Genomic DNA, 20,882 nt, shown 5'->3' with positions numbered 1-20,882 from the left:
GAAGAACTTAGAAGCATGAACCTAAAGTATTAATGAAAGAAAAAACCCCTCCATTTCTCTCTCCCCCTTTCCGTAACTAACTTACTCTAAAGTATAGATTTGGCTTCTATTATGAAAGAAAAAAAACACCACCACTACTACCTACAAAGTATAGAACCCTTCTCGGGAGCTAAATATTATGGAACACTCTTAATGTATGCACGGTAGCGAAATATGACAAAGTCTATTGGGAAATCGTTAGTATGAAATGCATCATTCTTCAAAGATTGCCATTCGTAACGAATCCTTGACAAACTTGATGGACCGACCACCCACCACAAGGCAAAAGGAATGATAAAGATGTGTGTATTCTTACCTCCTCTTGTCCATTTCCTCGTAGAAACTTGGGATGGAGATTGAATAAAAACCCACCATAGGTGACATAGTGAAAGAGCCCTTGGCTTGTATAAGTAGACACTAAGCAAGACAAAAGATCAACAATGGAAGGGGTCTCGTTTACTCCACCCCGACAACTTCTACAGCCACCACATGTGTTGATTTTCCTTTTACCATTAGAAGGCCACATCAACCCTTTCCTTCATCTAGGGGAACAGTTGAGCACCTTCAACATTTTGTCGACACTCCTTGTCCTTGGCCCATCGCAATTGGCCTCCAATGGCACCCTACAATCTCAATCCCACCCTACACACCAATTCAAATGGAACAAAGGAAACACATACTATGTTCCAATTCCAACAAACAAAAGAAACACATTCCTCACGTCATGATGATGATGTGAGTGCCATCATTTTGTAGTAACTTTAAGAATAATACAGTGACATTGTCTACTTCTTTGAGTCTCTCTCTCTCTCTCTCTCTCTCTCTCTCTCACACACACACACACACAGTATTGTTAAGTTCTTGATCTTGATCTCTACTAAGTTGTCTTTCCCTTGTTTAATCTGTTCATCTTGGTTTTGTCTCTGTCATCATCTTGTTGATCTTCTTACTATAGTGTTGTTCTTGTTTCCACACTGACAACCTTGACTCCAACATCTCGTATTAGAGCGAAGGTTCTTCAATCAGTTGGTTGTCATTTGTCTTCAACAACACTGAATCTGACAACACACCCTTTGGAGACCCCAAGTTGATCTGACTCTTGGAACAGACTCAAGATCTCTGTCGGACAGAGATCTTCTGATCGGCAACTACGGTTGAAGTTAGCAATGATGCACTTAGGTTCATCTCAACACATACTATTCTTGGCATTCAATACTACTTCAAAAATCCATGTATTATTCAGAAAAGGAAGACCCACACTAATATCCCAATTTACAATGAATAGTAAAACGAGAATCCTTTCCATATGGATGTCTCGAAAGGATGAACTTCCATAAACATAATGGCATGCATGAACACTCAAAAACAAGTCAAAAGAGATTTTTCCCACAGGAATTTCTCTAGTTTTTCATATGAAAGAAAAATGGAGTTCCACAATATAATTCAAAGGGATGGCTGGTCCAAATGTTGATTGAGAGCATGGCATGAACATTAACCAAAGAAAAATAATAATTAATTATCTCCAACAAGTTTCCTCAATCGTCAATGAAAAACAAAACCTACCTTTTATGCGTCATCCAAAACTCCACAAAAAAGGATGAGGAAAGAATCAAATAGATTTTTCCAAAGACATTTCATCCGAAAATCAATGAAAGCAAAAAATGGAAATCCCCACAATGTCTCTGAATGGATAAATCGGAATGACCTTTTGTCCAAAAATCCAAAAAAAAATATCACCTGAATATGAAGATATTTCCCAAACTCAATTTTTCAACCTGTGGCAAAACACAAACGGATATTCCCCTCTCGTTCTCTTTCTATCTGTACAGATAACGAAGGGAGGGAAAAGGAGAATTTGTGTAACTCATAGTTTCTGATCCAATCGAAAAAATGCCAAGTTATAGGAAGATGAGTGATTCACATGGACCTGAAAAGATGTGTGTATTCTTACCTCCTCTTGTCCATTTCCTCATAGAAACTTGGGATGGAGATTGAATAAAAACCCACCATAGGTGACATAGTGAAAGAGCCCTTGGCTTGTATAAGTAGACACTAAGCAAGACAAAAGATCAACAATGGAAGGGGTCTCGTTTACTCCACCCCGACAACTTCTACCACAACCACATGTGTTGATTTTCCTTTTACCATTAGAAGGCCACATCAACCCTTTCCTTCATCTAGGGGAACAGTTGAGCACCTTCAACATTTTGTCGACACTCCTTGTCCTTGGCCCATCGCAATTGGCCTCCAATGGCACCCTACAATCTCAATCCCACCCTACACACCAATTCAAATGGAACAAAGGAAACACATACTATGTTCCAATTCCATCAAACAAAAGAAACACATTCCTCACGTCATGATGATGATGTGAGTGCCATCATATGTAACTTTAAGAATAATACAGTGACATTGTCTACTTCTTTGAGTCTCTCTCTCTCTCTCTCTCTCTCACTGTATTGTTAAGTTCTTGATCTTGATCTCTACTAAGTTGTCTTTCCCTTGTTTAATCTGTTCATCTTGGTTTTGTCTCTGTCATCATCTTGTTGATCTTCTTACTATAGTGTTGTTCTTGTTTCCACACTGACAACCTGGACTCCAACATTGGGTATCAGAGCGAAGGTTCTTCAATCAGTTGTTGGTCGTCATTTGTCTTCAACAACACTGAATCTGACAACACACCCTTTGGAGACCCCAAGTTGATCTGACTCTTGGAACGGACTCAAGATCTCCGTCGAACAAAGATCTTCTGATCGGCAACTATGGTTGAAGTTAGCAATGATGGACTTAGGTTCAGCTCAACACATACTCAGAATGAAGATTAGTGGGCACCGAAATTAACGACAATTGTTCTTGTCTCAAGCCAAATACATCAAATGTGTCCTGGAGCACTTCAACATGCAATCGACCAAATCTACTTCAACCCCGCTCCCGATTAGCCTTCGGCTATCTCAGCGAGACTATTCGACTTACGCTCCGGAGGGGGAAATTATGAAGTTGGTACCGTATGCATCGGCAGGTGGCTCCTTGATGTTCACGATGGAAGTCGAACCTTTAGGAGTGGACGACCACCTTGAGCCCGAGGCCGAATGGATAGCCGAAAGTCAACTAACATTGGAGCAATATTGTGGAAATGGAAACTTCAGGAACATATTGGCCCCATTGGCATACATGTAACAAAGTAACCATCCTCCCTTCACATCTCTCATAATGTGTTCTACGCTATTGAGAGCCATATCAATATAAGGTGTATAATACATAGTTTAAAAGACGTCGGTAATGATCTAAATGATTGAACGAAGACCATCTAACAAACTAAACCGCCACCAATTACTAATTAAGTATAGAAAATAAAGGCTATAGAGGTATAACCTCTTAAATTCAAAATGTTGATCTTGTTATTCGAAAGACCATTAATCTTCTTTGAGACACCAACATCGCATCTTTGATTGTTACCTAACCCAATCTAACCATTCATTGAAATTGAAGGTTAAGAAGTTGTTTACCTTCCCACCTTCAACAACCTTGATGTTATCAAAACCTCCATTTATATGGATTTGACACATCGCCCATCTTGTGGGGGATGCCATTGCACATCCTCCATTTGATTGACTTGTAGCATGAGTAAGAGCGTTGGGTAAAGAGAATTATGATTGTTCTTTGTTCATTACCTTATGTGGTTGTGTTGTTTTCTATCAACTTCTCCTCGTGTCTCTTAAGTTCTAGCAAGAAAAGCCTCAAGCGTTGCTGATCCTCATATTGTCAAGAGAGAGAGAGAGAGAGAGAGAGAGAGAGAGAGAAATAATTGAATGGAAAGTATTATATTGCACTATAAGACGGATTACAAAGAGTAGGCAAAATAAGGAGCTCTAGAATGGTGTTGAACCAATTTGGTTTTGCGATGATTAATAAATTCTTATTTATATGTCCCTATAGGGTATTCTCAAAGGTTCTCGAATATAGCGTACTCTAGCCGGTTCTAGAATATAGAACACGCTAGAATATTCTAGAATACAAAGTACACTAAAATGTTCTTATGGTATTCTATATATTTATATTATTTATATAAACATATTATTACAATGGCTAAGGATTTGACCTATATAGAACAAGGTTGTGGGTTCAAATCCTTTTGGGGGATCATGTGAGTGTCATCATGACAAGGCATCATCATTATGTGGGTGGCATCATGATGCTACCAGCCTAACGTAACACGGTGTTGGATACTTGTCCTTTAGTATCCGACTCAAGGTCTTGTGCTCGGGGAGTCACAATGGGATTGTCTCGTTTTCAAAATGATAGTAGTAACCCATGTAGGAATCAAAGAATGTGTGACTGCGTGACTGTGGAGATGAACACGAGCTGGGTACAACCGAATGGTTATGAATGCGTTACACATGAACATTAGGATTTGACACAGATCAATTATGACACAATACATAGTGTATGAGGTAACATATTTCTATTATGGAAGATCCAATTGATACAATACTATTCAACTCGTTTTTACATGCTTTCCATGTCCCTTTTTATACAGAACATGGGTGGTTACGAACAGAGCATGAACAGCTGCTACTAATTATTATTATTTCCGTTTTAAGTTCGGCTTTCTTTACTCACACAGATCAATTATGACACAATACATAGTGTATGAGGTAACATATTTCTATTATGGAAGATCCAATTGATACAATACTATTCAACTCGTTTTTACATGCTTTCCATGTCCCTTTTTATACAGAACATGGGTGGTTACGAACAGAGCATGAACAGCTGCTACTAATTATTATTATTTCCGTTTTAAGTTCGGCTTTCTTTACTCACACAGATCAATTATGACACAATACATAGTGTATGAGGTAACATATTTCTATTATGGAAGATCCAATTGATACAATACTATTCAACTCGTTTTTACATGCTTTCCATGTCCCTTTTTATACAGAACATGGGTGGTTACGAACAGAGCATGAACAGCTGCTACTAATTATTATTATTTCCGTTTTAAGTTCGGCTTTCTTTACTCACACAGATCAATTATGACACAATACATAGTGTATGAGGTAACATATTTCTATTATGGAAGATCCAATTGATACAATACTATTCAACTCGTTTTTACATGCTTTCCATGTCCCTTTTTGTACAGAACATGGGTGGTTACGAACAGAGCATGAACAACTGCTACTAATAATTATTATTTCCGTTTTAAGTTCGGCTTTCTTTACTGCTTCGCTCAGCCCCACCCGTCTTTAGTTAAGCCCGTAACCATTTATTAGTCTTTTCATACTTGGTCATCCGAACCGGCCAACACATGACACATTCCATTAGCTTGCATAGTAGGCCAAGGCTTTGCTTAAAAGAGGCAATGGTATCTCACCGTAAACCCTTCAAAACCTCTTAGTTGGGATCCCATTTTTGTAGCCTTTGATTGAATCATAACATGAGGAAGAGTGATGGGTAAAGGAAGTTATGATTGTTCTTTGTTCATTAGCTTGTGTGGTTGTGTTGTTTTCTATTAACTTCCCCCATGTCTCTGGAGTTCTAGCAAGAAAAGCCTCATGAATCGTTAGTCCTCATATTCTAGTACCTTGCATAGTAGGGCAAAGCCTTGCTTAAAAGAGGCAATGGTATCTTCCCTTATTTCATAAAAAAAAGCACAATAACAAATAGAACGTTCTTCGGATTCCACTCCTTGATGACACAAGTGGCAAATTCTTTCTTCTAGAGGTATTTGTGCAATATATCTACCTAGCTCAATCTCTGATTGGTGTGAATAGGCATTTAGATATCTTTGTAGTCCTTCCAGGGGTGTTAGCAACTTAATATCCTAAGCATATAGTAACATTTATATGGATATAAATGATAGCCATCAACACAGTATCATCAACATATGATATTTGTATGGATATACATGGTATCCATCAACACAACATGATCAACATATAGTAATATTTGTATGGATATGTTAGGATTGGAACCAACCACAACAGGTTACTCGTACGTATGTTCAGGTGCAAAGAATCAACAATGACAGTGCATAGAGGAACAGAAACAAAAAACACAAAAACGAGACACCTGTATTTAACGTGAAAAACCCGAAAGGAGAGAAAAGCACGTGGAGTCCACAAACTCCAAAAAAAGGACCACTATGGGGAAAGAAGTACAACAAGACAATTCAAGGCAACGACCTTGAGCTCTTCCTTATCAAGTACTACAAAGTTACACACTCTTTCACTCTGTATCACTCACTAGTTACAAAGGCAACTACCTTCGCTAACTATGTCACTATACAACGATAATGATCTACTACACTTCTTAATGTTTGCCCTAGTTGTTTATATACTAAAACAACTTTCTGGCTATTTACAAATATATCCCACAAGGGGCACATTTGGACTATTTATAAATATAGTCTTCCGAATCGATCATAAATCAATTCTCCATTTCGAAAATCAAATTTCGGACTCACCTAGCTCTTCCAACGATTCGACTCTTCTCTTCATCCCATCCGGAGGGACATGTTTCCTAACAGGATATGTATGCTAGCCATGCTCTTGGATTACTCAATCTCTCTATGTAATGTGACACCTCATCTATATAAAGACCAAAGAGAGTAGGCAACTAAGGGTATCCTTGTTTTACTCTGATTGTGTTTTACTCTAATTTGCATGACGACCTTTGGCATGGCAACCTATTCCTTTCATATATTAGGGCTTCACCAATCAAAGACAATCCATCTTATGGAAAAGCTAGACGTATGTTTCCAAAAACATATCCATTATTTTTCAATAAGCTTGGATGCCAAGCCCAATGAGCAACTCTTCTTGGTTACATCAGCACTTAATGCATGGAGATGGCATACTAGACCATCCAGTCATGTCAATCGGCATGCTCAGTCCATTGACATGAAGTATATCTTCATGTACGAAATGCCTTACTTTAGACCAGGAGTCATGCTGGTGCTAATGACACACCATTTCACTTATTTTGCAGTTTTTTTGTGGCAGCTTCCACACTCATGGAAGAACTCTTCGTAGATGTCAATTGCTCACATATCCTTCCATGATATTTGGGCTTCATCAAAACATGACCATGATGGTAGATGGAAAACCTAAATTACGATTTCCAAAACCATATATACACACAGTAGAGAGGATCCAACTATTCCTCTTCATGCTGCCCATATAACTATTTTGTTTACAGTTATAGTTAATTATTCTCGTTGGAGATGTTGGCCCATATAACTATGGTTCTCGTTGGAGCTGCTCCAGATCAAAACCGATTCAGATTTCATATCATCATCACCATCATCATCCATAGGATGGATTTATTGGTTTCCCAGAATTTCCATCGCTCATGTCCCATTGATAAGAAACTGGAACGCCATCCAGCCAGTCCAAATGTTCATCCTGCATACCTTTCCAACCAAATGAGCTTTGGAATGGCAAATCGTACAATGAGTACGTAAACTGCATTTCATCATTGAATGGCCGGTGTTGAGACAGGTGGTACATTGCACCGCTTGTCGGAACCGCAAATCTTCTAATGTAGGGAAATTTCTGTGTAATGTTGACATATTCATACTATTATTAGTACAATCAATTGCTCAAGCTTTATCTATCACTTCCTCTAGTGATTGATTCCAAAAATTGAGCAACGCAAGAGATGTTCGGAGAGGCTCATGTATCACGTCCAAGAAGATGTCCTTCAGCTCTTCTTCTGGAATTTGTCGTGAAATTTGGACTCGCAAATTTTGAAACCGAATCACGAATTGTGACTTCTTTCTCCTATTTCTGCTGTTACTACTACTTCTCCTCATGTTGCTCCACTTCTCTTCTTTCTCTGACAACGGTCTGATGTTTCTTGGTCCAGATGTTAAAATAACAAGAATCAACATCATCATTCCACTCGAAGAGAAGTTCACCGTACAACACAACCATATTGGACATTACATATCTGAGTATGGTATTTGCAGCCTGATCAGACATCACCTATATATTTCACCTCTAATATATATATATATATATGTTCACAAAAGTTGGACTGCCATCATGTAGTTCTGTTTCCGAGCTGCTTGATGTGAAACAATCACGGCTAGGTGGTAGCCAGATGTCCATGAAAGTGTGGGAGATATCTTTAACAATACAGGGCAATTGTACAATTCCATGGCACACATATTGTACATCAACAGTAAAGATACTACCACTCCTTGCATCCTGCAAACATTGGAAAATTCAAAGCTTAAAATGTATGTACGTTTCAGTCTGTCGTTTCCCCTGTGCGAAGTTTATAATGAACAAGATTGTCAGAAGCAAGACCAAATAGAATGCGTTGTACATATATATTTAGCTGAAATACCTTCTTTAATAAATTAACAAAAACCCAACCAGTTGACAATCAGTTATGAAAAAAAACATTAACAGAAGTAATGGATGAGATTAAGAAAGAACAAATTACAAGAAGCTTGACGAACACAACATATCTTATATATATTACTACAATCAACTAGGCAAGCAAGCGTCACACAAGACCGTAAAATAAATAATACTTAATATAAGAAAAGAATTACTGACTGATAATTCTGAACTAAGTAGGTCAAACCTTAACTATATATAACATCAAACATTTAGCTATATCAAACATCATTAGCAGATCAACCCCTTTAGTGAGCAAACTTGGTAATTATATTAATGTAGTTGAGAAGATAGTTACCAAGTGAAAGCAGCAATGTTTATTGTTTAGATTGCTGCAACTCATATAGTAATCATAATACCAATCACTATCATTATTGTTAGGATTAGTATTGCTGGAGGTATAGGCAGCAGAACTACCTAGCCTCTCTGCTCCGATGATGGAATTAAAAGATTCCATCCACAACATATCCTCATCATGATGATCTCTCATAAGAGGCAATTGACGATCCATCACCTTCTCAGCAGCAGTACCACCATCATCGACCTGCTTCGACTCCCACGATCTCCTCTTCCTCTTTGGCGATGACTTGGTTGGACTCTCAGACTTGCAGCGGCGGCTGCTACACGGAATAAATTTGTTGGCCTCTAGAACTTCGATGACATGTGGCATCGACCAGAAACGTTGCACCAGCGCGTGAAGCCGTCCCCAGGCACCAGCCAGCATTTCCAATTCCTCTTGGTGAACCGTAAACTCCAGCTTCTTCCTCTTATTCACTTTCTCATCCTGCTTTTGCTGGTTCCAGTCTTTCGCTGGAGAATGGGGTGGTGTGAAGCACACCTTGCAGCTGAAGCGAGGCTGAACCAACAGAGTCTTCGTTTGGTTGTTAAAATATCGAAATTCAACTTGGACATTCGACGAACGTGGGCCGGCCCGTCTTAAAGAAGGCCTCCAGAACCTTGAATTGGGTACTGGTCATTGGTGTTATGAGCCGCTTTTTCAAGCCACCTTCAGCATTTAGCAGGATGGCATCCAACTCTTCCTTCATCTCCTCAATGATGATCGTGCCATTTGTCTGCTGCTGCAGCTCTGCAAGTATAAAATCATCCTGGGCATTATTCATTGGAGCCTCTGTAGAACCAGTTGCAGCTTTACCATCTAATATAAGTTAGACGGTTATGTAGTCAATTGATCAATGCCACTATAATGACATTTTAGTTATGAGCAGAAGCTACTAATTCACCTGCTGATGTAGTTGATGGAGGATATTCAGGGCTCCCTTCGATGATTTCATGATCTTCATCAAGAAGGAGCATTAATTGCTGCTCCAGATCCTCTGCATACATATCTGAAAATGATGTGATGGGAGGATCTGTAGAACCTGCTGCAGCTTCACGATCTACATATAAGTTAGAAGGTTATTTAGTCATTTGCACATATTGATTGATATTGTGCTTATGCGGCGAAGCTACCAATTCACCTGCAGATGTTGGAGCTAGAGGATGTTCATAATTCCATTCAATTCTTACGTGATCTTCATCATGCCCTAGCTCTTCTACAAAATTTTCAGCAAATGGTCTGATGGAAGCCTCTGTAGAACCAGCTGCAGCTTTACGATCAAATATAAGTTAGAAGGTTATGTAATCAATTCATTGATGCGCTATATTGACATTGCCATTATGAGCAAAAACTACTAAGTCACCTGCTGCCGTAGTTGACGGAGGATATTCATAACTCCCTTCGATTATTTCATGCTCTGCATCAAGTAGGAGCAATAATTGCCGCTCCAGATCCTCTGCATACATATCTGAAAATGATGTGACGGGAGGCTCTGTAGAACCAGCTGTAGCTTCATGATCTATATAATAGTTAGAAGGTTATTTAGTCATTTGCACATATTGATGGAGGCTGTACTTATGCGCAGAAGGTACTAATTAACCTGCTGATGTCGGAGCTAGAGGATATTCATAATTTCATTCAATTCTTTCACGATCCTCGTCATGCCCTAGCTCTTCTAAGAAATTGTCAGCAATTGGTATGATGGGAGCCTCTGTAAAACCAGCTGCAGCTTTACGATCTAGTATAAGTTAGAAGGTTATGTGGTCAATTTATCGATGCCACTATAATGACATTTTAGTTATGAGCAGAAGCTACTAATTCACCTGCTGATGTAGTTGATGGAGGATATTCAGGGCTCCCTTGGATTATTTCATGATCTTCATCAAGAAGGAGCATTAATTGCTGCTCCAGATCCTCTGCATACATATCTGAAAATGATGTGATGGGAGGATCTGTAGAACCTGCTGCAGCTTCATGATCTACATATAAGTTGGAAGGTTATTTAGTCATTTGCGCATATTGATTGAGGTTGTACTTATGTGCAGAAGCTAGTAATTCACCTGCTGATGTCCAAGCTGAAGGATATTCATAACTCCATTCCATTCTTTCACAATCTTCATCGAGATCCCGCTCCTCTGCATAATTGTCAGAAAACGGTCTCATGTGAGGCGCTGTATAACCAGCTGCAGCGTCATGATATAAGTTAGAAAATGATTTAGGTATTGAGTCCATGCAATATATTAACAGAGTGGGAAAGCAGAAGTTCCCAATTCACCTGCTGAGCTGGGAGCTGGAGGTGTGGAAATATTTAATCTAAATATAATATTTATTTATTATTACGAAAAGTTATTTCTATTATTATACTTTAGAGAAAACTCTTCATTTGAAGAGACATAACTTTTTGTTCATCGTCTCTACAAAGAAGCCATTTGGGCTAATGTAACATATACAATTAATATAGAACAATTTTGTGTATGTGTGATCTCTCTCTCAATCTCTATTTGTATAGTTGCCGATTTCTACATGGTATCAGATTTATAGATTTCCGCATCTATCAAATAAGACTAGAGAATCCTAGGAGCATTGATCGATTTGTCATCAAGACGAGCGCTAAGCCGGATAGCCCTCTTCTATAAAAATGGCACAATCCTCATCTCCCGCCAACATTCTCAACACACATAAACTTTCATTAGTAAAGTTATCAAAGCAAAATTATCGCATTTGGAGTGCTCGACTCGAATTATTATTTCAACACTACAAACTTTGGAATGTAGTGTCAGGATCATCACTAAAACCTAATACCCCCGGACCCGATCAAGTTATTTGGGAAGAGAAAGATCTTGTAGCAAAAATGGAATTATTAGCACATATATCAGATGTTCAAGGAGAAGCGGTCAGAAAGCTACAAACTTCGCATCAAATTTGGGAGAAATTAAAGACACAATATGAACCACAAACGGATGCAGCACAAGTGCACACACTACGTGCATATGTCACATTTACAATGAAAGAAGAAGATGATGTAGATAATTTTCTAACCACTTGGGAAAAGAAACTGGATGATACAATTACATCTGGCTTGGACATTTCTGACAAACTACAAAGATGTTTATTACTAGGTGCTTTACCCTCTTCATGGTCATCTTTTGTGACTACACAAAATTTAAATAAAAAAGCTACCGTGGAAGATCTCATGGGAGACATAAGGCAAGAAGACTCGATGAGAAAGACAAGAGAAGAAAACACATCAACACAAGCAATCGCTATGGCAGCCTATCGACCTCATTTCAAATCACAACCAAGATACAAGAGTTTCAAGAGTCAATGGACTAATGCACCGATGACGAAAGGAGGAATGAAGTTCACTAGGTCTTATTGCAACATTTGCAAAAGGCCAGGCCACACACCACAAGAATGTAAGGCAAAACAAAAGATTCGGAGATTTCCAAGCAATATTCGCCGACCACAAGCGCACATTGTCGAGGAATTTGAGGAAGAGAGAAATGAAGAAGAAGAAGAAGAAGAAGAGGTCTATGCCGCCTCGATGGAAGAAAAGAATGAATATGAAGAAGAAGGTTACAGTGACTTGATGCAAGCTTTCGTAGCTGAAGCACTTGTCGCAGACATACCAACAAAGAAGGACGACAAATGGTATCTCGACACCGGAGCAACAAATCATCTTACACATCGATCGGATTGGCTTCAAAGGTACACACCCCTACAAAATCCAATAACTGTTAGATTTGGAAATAATGGAGTAAAACAAGCATTAGGCAAAGGCCAACTTACATTTCATCTCCCCGGAGGAGGAAACTTCATGATCAATGATGTGTACCACGTACCTGGTATCACCAAGAACCTTCTCTCGATAAGTCAAGCAACTTCGAATGGAACCATCATCGAGTTCCATCATAACCAAGCCGTGATTCGTCACCTTCTACCAAATGGTCTCACAATACGAACTTCTTGCAAAAGACAAGGAGGGTTATATCCCATTAGTGTACATCCAACAACCCAATCAACAATCGAAGTTCACACAACCGAAATCGAAAGACAACAAGAACTCACTCTACTTTGGCATTACCGACTTGGACATCCACACCTTGCTGCTATGCGAACACTCCAAACTCACAAGCTCGCTCAAGGAGTCCCAAAGGATATGTTTTGCAAAATCGACTTATGTGAGGCATGCTTGTTCGGCAAAATGGCATCATCAAAGTTTCCTACAAGTAACTCACGAAGAAGTCGACCTCTTGAACTCGTCCATAGTGACATATGCGGTCCATTCCCAACTCAATCACTTTTAAAATCAAAATATTTCATTAGTTTCATCGATGATTATACAAGGTTTACAATACTAACATTTCTCAAAAGCAAAGACCAAGCGTTCATTGCTTTTACAAATTACAAATCACTAACAGAAAAGCAACTAAATCTACAATTGAAATGTCTACAATCTGACGGGGGAGGAGAATATACATCTAACAAGTTTACAAAATTTTGTAAAGACCATGGAATTTTACAACGAATTTCTGTTCCTTCAACACCACAACAAAATGGTCTAGCCGAACGCAAGAATCGAACACTCCTTAATTCGGCCCGGAGCATGTTGAATCTAGCGTCACTTTCACCCTCATTTTGGGAAGAAGCCGTCGCAACATCATGCTATCTCCAAAATCGCAACTATCATCGAACACTTGGGTTAATCACACCATACGAGTTATGGTTTTGAGTAAAACCAAATATGCAAGATCTCAAAATTTTTGGTTGCCTTGCATACGCCTTCGTCCCTGCTGAAAAACGATCCAAGTTAGAACAACGAGCAAGAAAAGCGATCTTTGTTGGGTACGGAGATGCAAACGGCTACAAGGCTTACCGTTTATTCGATCCAAGCAAGAACACGTTCTTTTATAGTCGTACAGTCAAATTTGATGAGTCACCATTTCTTGAATCCACGACACCAACGCATAACCCTAAAATTAATACTCGTGAAGGAGCCGAACAGTCAAAAGATGATGCTGCCACTGTTCGCCGCCCTGCAAACACCGCCGTCGCCGTCGCCGCCACCACCACCGCCGCCACGTTTTGTCGCCCAAACAGCAGTGTTGCTACAAGGCTTACCGTTTATTCGATCCAAGCAAGAACACGTTCTTTTATAGTCGTACCGTCAAATTTGATGAGTCACCATTTCTTGAATCCACGACACCAACGCATAACCCTAAAATTAATACTCGTGAAGGAGCCGAACAGTCAAAAGATGATGCTGCCACTGTTCGCCGCCCTGCAAACACCGCCGTCGCCGTCGCCGCCACCACCACCGCCGCCACGTTTTGTCGCCCAAACAGCAGTGTTGCTGATGATAATTGCTGCCCTCCAAACAGCGCCGCCGCCACCGATGCCATCGACATCTCCCGCCAAAAGGACATGGCGGTTGCAGACTATCGCCGCCTCCCAAACAGCACCGCCACCGTCGCCTCCTTCCGCCAAGAAAACATCTCTGGTTCTGACGACCGCCGCCTCCCAACCAACACTACCGCCGCCGCCTCCCGCCAACAAAACATCTTTATTGCTGCCGACCGCCGCCTCCAAAACAGCACCGCCGTCGATGCCGCCCTTTGCCACCAACACAACAGTGATGATGATAATTGCCGCCCTTCAAAGAGAATACCCACTGGCCATCGAGCGAAGAATGTTGATGCCGCTACTATCGCCGCCAACAATCGATCAAGAAAAGCCGCCAATATCAACGTTGCCTCTCACTTTGATTAAGTCCTCGATGCTGTCGATCGTTATGTGGTAATCCCTCGCCCTCTTATTCACGTTGATCAGCCACTACCTCCACCGCTTGCACCTCCTCCAATCTCTCCTTCACATCAACCCCTTGCATCTCCTCCCATCTCCTCTCCTCCAAGAACTCCTCCCGTTCGACTCCGTCTACATAAAAAGCCAATATTTAAATTTAAAGTTAATAAAAATAAAAGTAAAATAAAAAATGCATCTTTAAATGTAACCAACCAATATAAAAGAAATACCCAACCTAAACAAACTAACTATATTAACCCACATCTTGATAGTGTTTTCACACCATCTAACTCTACAAATTATGATGACCTCACAAACACATCCTCTACATCAACCTTATCTTCACCACGCTTACATACATCTACCACTTTACCAATCTCTTTATCTAATTTCTCGAATTCTATTCAAAATACTCTTGAAAGCCCTCAAACCTCTCAAATCATTCCGCCATTTCATCTTCACTCACCCGACATCACTAGTGATGTTTCAATTAACTCACAATCACAATCCTCGCAAGACTATCCAAACTCATATGATAACGACTCACCACCTCGTCGTACGCGCTCCTTGTCCGATATCTATAAGGAACTTGACCAATTCGAGGCACACTTTGTGGACCTCGATATGGACGCTCTCATAGTTGAAGAAGAACCAGATACTGCAAATGAATTAATTATTACCGTTCGCGAAGCGTTGTCTGGTACCGATGGCCCTAAATGGAGAGCAGCCATGGAAGAAGAGATGACAGCCTTATTAAAGAACAAAACTTGGAGCCTTGTCGATCCACCACCTGATCGACAAATTGTTAGTTGTAAGTGGGTTCTTCGGAAGAAGACCGATGCTACTGGAAATATTATACGTTTCAAAGCTCGTCTCGTAGCTCGTGGTTTTTCGCAAATACCTGGAATCGACTTCAAAGATACATTTAGCCCTACATTGCGAAGTATCACATTTCGCATATTCGTCTCTCTCGCCGTCGAACTTGATTTGGAACTTCATCACTTAGATGTTCAAACCGCTTTCCTTCATGGAGAACTCGAAGAAGAGATCTATATGCAACAACCACCACATTTTGAAGATTCAACTCAACCAAATGCTGTATGTCGCCTACATCGATCCTTATATACGGTCTACGACAATCTCCACGAGTTTGGTATCATCGACTTCATAATTTTCTAACTAAGAATGGATATAAACGACTAAAGAATGAACCAAATGTATATATTAAAAGAGCTAAGAATAATTTCATCATAATCGGTGTTTATGTCGATGACTTACCTCTACTTGCCAACTCACTCGCGTATCTACAACTTGCGAAGAAGGAACTTCAACAAGCTTTTCCAATAACTGACCTTGGTCCAATGAAGTATTTCCTTGGAATGAACCTACAAAGAGATCGTGCCAAAGGAACCATTTCTCTTTCCCAAACTCAATACATTGAAAGTGTATTAAAACGTTTTGACATGCTACATTGCAAGCCTATCTCGACACCCATGTCAACTCCATGCAAATTATCAATCGAAGATGCTCCTCGAACTATCAAAGAGCGAGATGAGATGCTCAATGTTCCTTACAAGCAAATTCTTGGATGTATACGCTACCTTGTTAGTTGTACACGTCCCGATTTATGTTTCACCGCTGGAATTCTTTCGAGATTTATGCAGGATCCCGGACCGAAACATTGGCAAGCATTAAAACGACTACTACGTTATCTAAAACGAACGAAATATATGGTGTTAACTTACTCCAGATCGCAATCCGAGTCCATCAACATGAACCTTGAAGGATGGACCAATCCATCACAATTATCTGGATGGACGGACTCGGATTGGGGGGGGGATGTTGATGGTCGTAAGTCAACAAGTGGCTTCGTATATTGTCTCGCCGGAGCCGCTATAGCATGGAGGTCTAAGAAGCAAACAACGGTTGCATTATCTTCAACGGAAGCCGAATATGTAGCTGCCGCACTCGCTGCTAAAGAAGGAATATGGATTCATTCCATACTTGAAGAACTTAACTTGTTTAAAACCTCAAAGCTAATCCTTCATTGTGATAATCAATCATGTATCAAGTTAGCTTGTAATCCAAAAATGAGTGATAATATTCGACATGTCTCTTTCAAGCATCACTTTCTACGAGACTTAATCGAAGAGAAGAAGCTAGATTTGAAGTATGCGTCCACAACACTAATGTGGGCCGATTTTCTAACAAAGCCAGTACCTCAAACAAAGCATATCGCTTGTTGCCGAAAGATTGGTCTAACAATGCCAAACTATTCGTCGAACGACAATACTTTTGAATAAAATAATATTTAGCTTAAGGGGGGGTGTGGAAATATTTAATCTAAATATAATATTTATTTATTATTACGAAAAGTTATTTCTATTATTATACTTTAGAGAAAACTCTTCATTTGAAGAGACATAACTTTTTGTTCATCGTCTCTACAAAGAAGCCATTTGGGCTAATGTAACATATACAATTAATATAGAACAATTTTGTGTATGTGTGATCTCTCTCTCAATCTCTATTTGTATAGTTGCCGATTTCTACAGGAGGATCTTCAGGACTATCTTTAAGTATTTCGTGATCCTCATCAAGCATGAGGACCAGCTCCTCTGCATAATTGTTGCAGAAAGATGTGACGGTAGATTCTGTGCAACCCGCTGCAGCTTTATCATCCATAAAAAATTCAGAAACTTGTTTACATTTTTTATTCGCACACATTTATTGATATTGGAAGCTCCTAATGGACCTGCGGATGTCAGAGCTTCAGGTATCTCTTGATTTTCCTGATGCAGGAGCAGGAATTGCTCTAGCTCGTCTGCATATAAGTCCACATTGTCGTCGGAAGTTGATCTGATGGGAAGCTCCAAGGAGTCAATCCTGATTGATTGATCTTCTTCTGTTTGGTGGAGGAATTGAAGCATCAACTGTTGGAAGTCTTCCACCTCCTTCTCATCTAATAGTAATCCTGCCAATTCATCAGTAGGACTGATTTGGGTATCTTTGACCACGCTAGCAGCAACCATATTCTGGGTTGGATTGATTGTCAATTGAAGCCGAGGCAGGTGAAGGTGATGTCCCACCTACTAACTAGTATACGATTGATCAGATACGATTCTGCAGGTAATTGTCATGTCCATATATTAAGAATGTGGGTTCCTCCTTACCCTGCAAGGCAACTGCTGTTCAGGTCGCTTCGATGAATGGGTTGAGCAGGATGGCGATGGTGTTCAAAGCTCCTTGCGCGCTCTCTCTCTCTGACTGTTCGAAATTCTTGCAACTGATGTTTCTCTGTCAGGAAATGGGCAGAAGACAGTTTGCGTTGTAAGTAAGCAATCGTGGGTCGTTGGATTCTCACGTCTATCCGCCGTTCTCACGTCCATCCGACGGCGCACGGTTCCGATGGGCTGGATGTCGTCCTTTTATTTTTCTAGAAATGTTTTTTCTCAACGGCTGCGATGCACTCGTTTTCTTATTTTTCATTTTTCTCTCTCTTTGGACCGTAGAATATTCTCTTTCTAGTTTTCGTCCGGTAAAAAATTATTCTCTGTCTTCTTTTTCTGGTCTAATTGTCTCAAAACCGAGCAGCATGTGATCGCTTCCACTGAATGTGTGATCACTGAGGAAGCAAATTTGTAGTGACTAAAGTTGAGAAATAATGAAAGTCAAGTTTGTGTTTGCCAAGCACTAATCAAGACAATCCTCTGCAATAAATGCACAATCCATGTCGTCGTCGCAACCCAACATGCGAAAGTTTACAATCAACAAACTGGCAAACACAATTTATCGAATATGGTAGGGAAGATTAGAATTACTCTTTAAATATAATAAACTATGGGACATAATTTCAAGATCATTAACAAAACCTGAAAAAGGAGAAGAACTTAAAGAATATGAGGAAAAAGACCTATGCGCAAGAATGGAAATTCTAATGCACGTAAGTGACGGCATCCGCAAAACATACGAAAAATGGATACGGCCCAAGAAATGTGAAAGCATTTGCAAACTATCGACGAACCAAAAAACGATGCCCAACGAGCTCATACACTTCAAGCACTCGTCAATTACAAAATGATTGATGAACAACTGGTTGGTGAATTTCTTTAAATATGGCAAAAGAAATTCGATGATGTGTTACCTTCGGGATTAGAAATCCATGGTAAATTACAAAAGATTCTCCTTCTTGGTGCTCTTCCTCACTCGCGGCCCACTTTCAAAACCACCCAAAACTCTATAAATTGTTCAATAAAGTTGATCTTCTTGCAAATATTAGACAGGAAGAAATAATGCGTTCACAAAGGACTTCAAATTCAACTGCAAGCGTGGCAATGATAGCATACAAAAATAAAAGGTACAACCAAAGAGGAGAAATCTCAAAGCCATGGATAAAGAAAGATCAAAACACTACTAAACTACGAGGAATGCAGTTCAACAATACCTATTATAAAATATGTAAACGTACTAATCATACAACAAAAGATTGACACTCAAAGTCAAGTTTCAAGGATTATCTACCTTGGAGGCATGTACAAGCCCATCTTGTTGAAGAAGAAATGGATGATGATAAGGGATATCAAAATGGTGACAAGTATGACGATGTTCTTCAAGCATTCATTGTCGAATCACTTCCCGTCACGACACCAAATCCAAGCAATGAAAAAATGACATATGGTATCTTGACATTGGTGCTACGAACCACATAACTCATGGAAAAGATTGGTTATCTAATTATATTGAAGTTCAACCCCCTATCATAGTAAGATTTGGTAACAATGGGACTCAACAAGGTATTGGCAAGGGTAAAATTCCTTTGGAGCTCACAAGAGGAAGACATTTCACAATCAATGAAGTTCTCTATGGCCCAGGAATCACCAAACACGTGGTATTGGTTAGTCAAGCAACGACAAATGGTACTATCATAGAATTTCATTATAACCCTACTATTACTAAACATAAAGCCACAAATGCAAAACCTATTAGAACTTGTTGCAAATGAGGAGGATTATATCCCATAAAATGCATTTCTATCTCTCTCATTTAGATGCACATCATTCTACCCCAATACAATCCTCCATATCTTTAACCAATCTTCATTCTCTTTCTTCTCTATGGCACTTTCGTCTAGGCCATACACATTTCAATGCTCTAAAAATATTACAATGTAATAATCTAGTCCATGGTTTGCCAAAAGAACCTTTCAAGCCCATCTCTTTGTGGGTCAGTCAGGGCTCTCTCTCACAACCCTCTGTACCCGGCTCTCTCACAACCCTCTGTTCTACCCTTCTCTCTCTCCACACACACACTCTCTCTACATTCTCTCTCTACCCTACCCTATCACAACCCTCTGCTCTACCCTTCTCTCTCTCTCTAAGGGCTCTCTCTACCGTTGCGTTGCTGTCGCTGTCGTTGCCGTCGCCGTCGTCATCTGCTCTCTCTCTCCCTCTCTCGCTTCCTCGCCTCTCTCTGCCGTTGCTGTCGCCGGCTAGTGTCGTCACCGTCGTTTGTTTTCATCGTCCGACGACTACGGTTATCTGCGGTCGTCGCCGTCTGCTACCGTCTACAGCTGTCTTCTACAGTTTGCAGTCGTCTGCCGTCTACTGCCGCCGTCTGCCGTCTGCTGCCGTCATCTACCGTCGTTTGACGACTGCCACCGTCGCCGTCGCCGTCACGGGGTGTTTCTTCTCCCTTTTCTCTTGATGTGGTGAAGTGCCATTTTCTTGACGAGTTCGTGGGTGGGTTCTTTTGGTGTGCTCGTCGCGCGCTACAAAATGCCGATGTGATTGCGACATACACACAAACTCGGCTAAGTCTCGAACCCATTTATTTTACCTTTTTTTTCTTATTGACACCACAATGACGTCTAGACGGCCTAAGGAACATAAGGATATACAAGACGAGGCTATAAGTAAGGAGGACTTTTTAGATATGTTTAATTGTTTAACAAAAATAGAAATGGATATGAAAAAATGGGTGAAAGACACCGAAACCCACAAGAAAAAAGATAGAGAGGAAAAAGATGCCCTCAAGGCCGAAATAGAACAACTTAAAGTAGAAAACATCGACCTTAAAAAACAACTTAAGGACATCGAGGTATCTCGAGAAGAAGGTGAAATATCCTCTATAGAGGATATAAAGGACGAAATTAAAAAAGTTAAAGAGGAAGTTAATAATAACATAGAGTTAGCTAAAACAGGTTGGGTAGATGTGGTTAAAAGAAACATTAAAAAAGAAATAAAAGATGAAAATATTGTTAATACCACCCTTGAAGAATAGAAAATGCG

The 20,882-nt window shown here is 40.0% G+C and overlaps 1 long non-coding RNA gene across 2 annotated transcripts; it reads right to left on the bottom strand.

Annotated features, from left to right (window-relative positions):
• Positions 1-12,307: 12,307 nt before the first annotated feature.
• On the bottom strand, positions 12,308-13,713 carry LOC147852555 (uncharacterized). Of its 2 annotated transcripts, none has more exons than XR_015531451.1 (5): positions 13,670-13,713; positions 13,273-13,586; positions 12,862-13,093; positions 12,583-12,758; positions 12,308-12,511 (listed from the first exon to the last, which is right to left on the bottom strand). It is a non-coding gene; the product is annotated as an uncharacterized LOC147852555 (long non-coding RNA). The 2 variants fall into 2 exon arrangements; XR_015531450.1 differs by having other exon boundaries at positions 12,583-12,755.
• Positions 13,714-20,882: the final 7,169 nt, after the last annotated feature.

The sequence above is a fragment of the Azolla caroliniana genome, unplaced genomic scaffold (assembly GCF_043228905.1).
Source record: "Azolla caroliniana isolate FFs.n. ecotype wild unplaced genomic scaffold, voAzoCaro1.0.p SCAF_18, whole genome shotgun sequence".
NCBI classification, from domain to species: Eukaryota; Viridiplantae; Streptophyta; class Polypodiopsida; order Salviniales; family Salviniaceae; genus Azolla; species Azolla caroliniana.
This window is presented reverse-complemented; position numbering and strand designations above follow the sequence as displayed.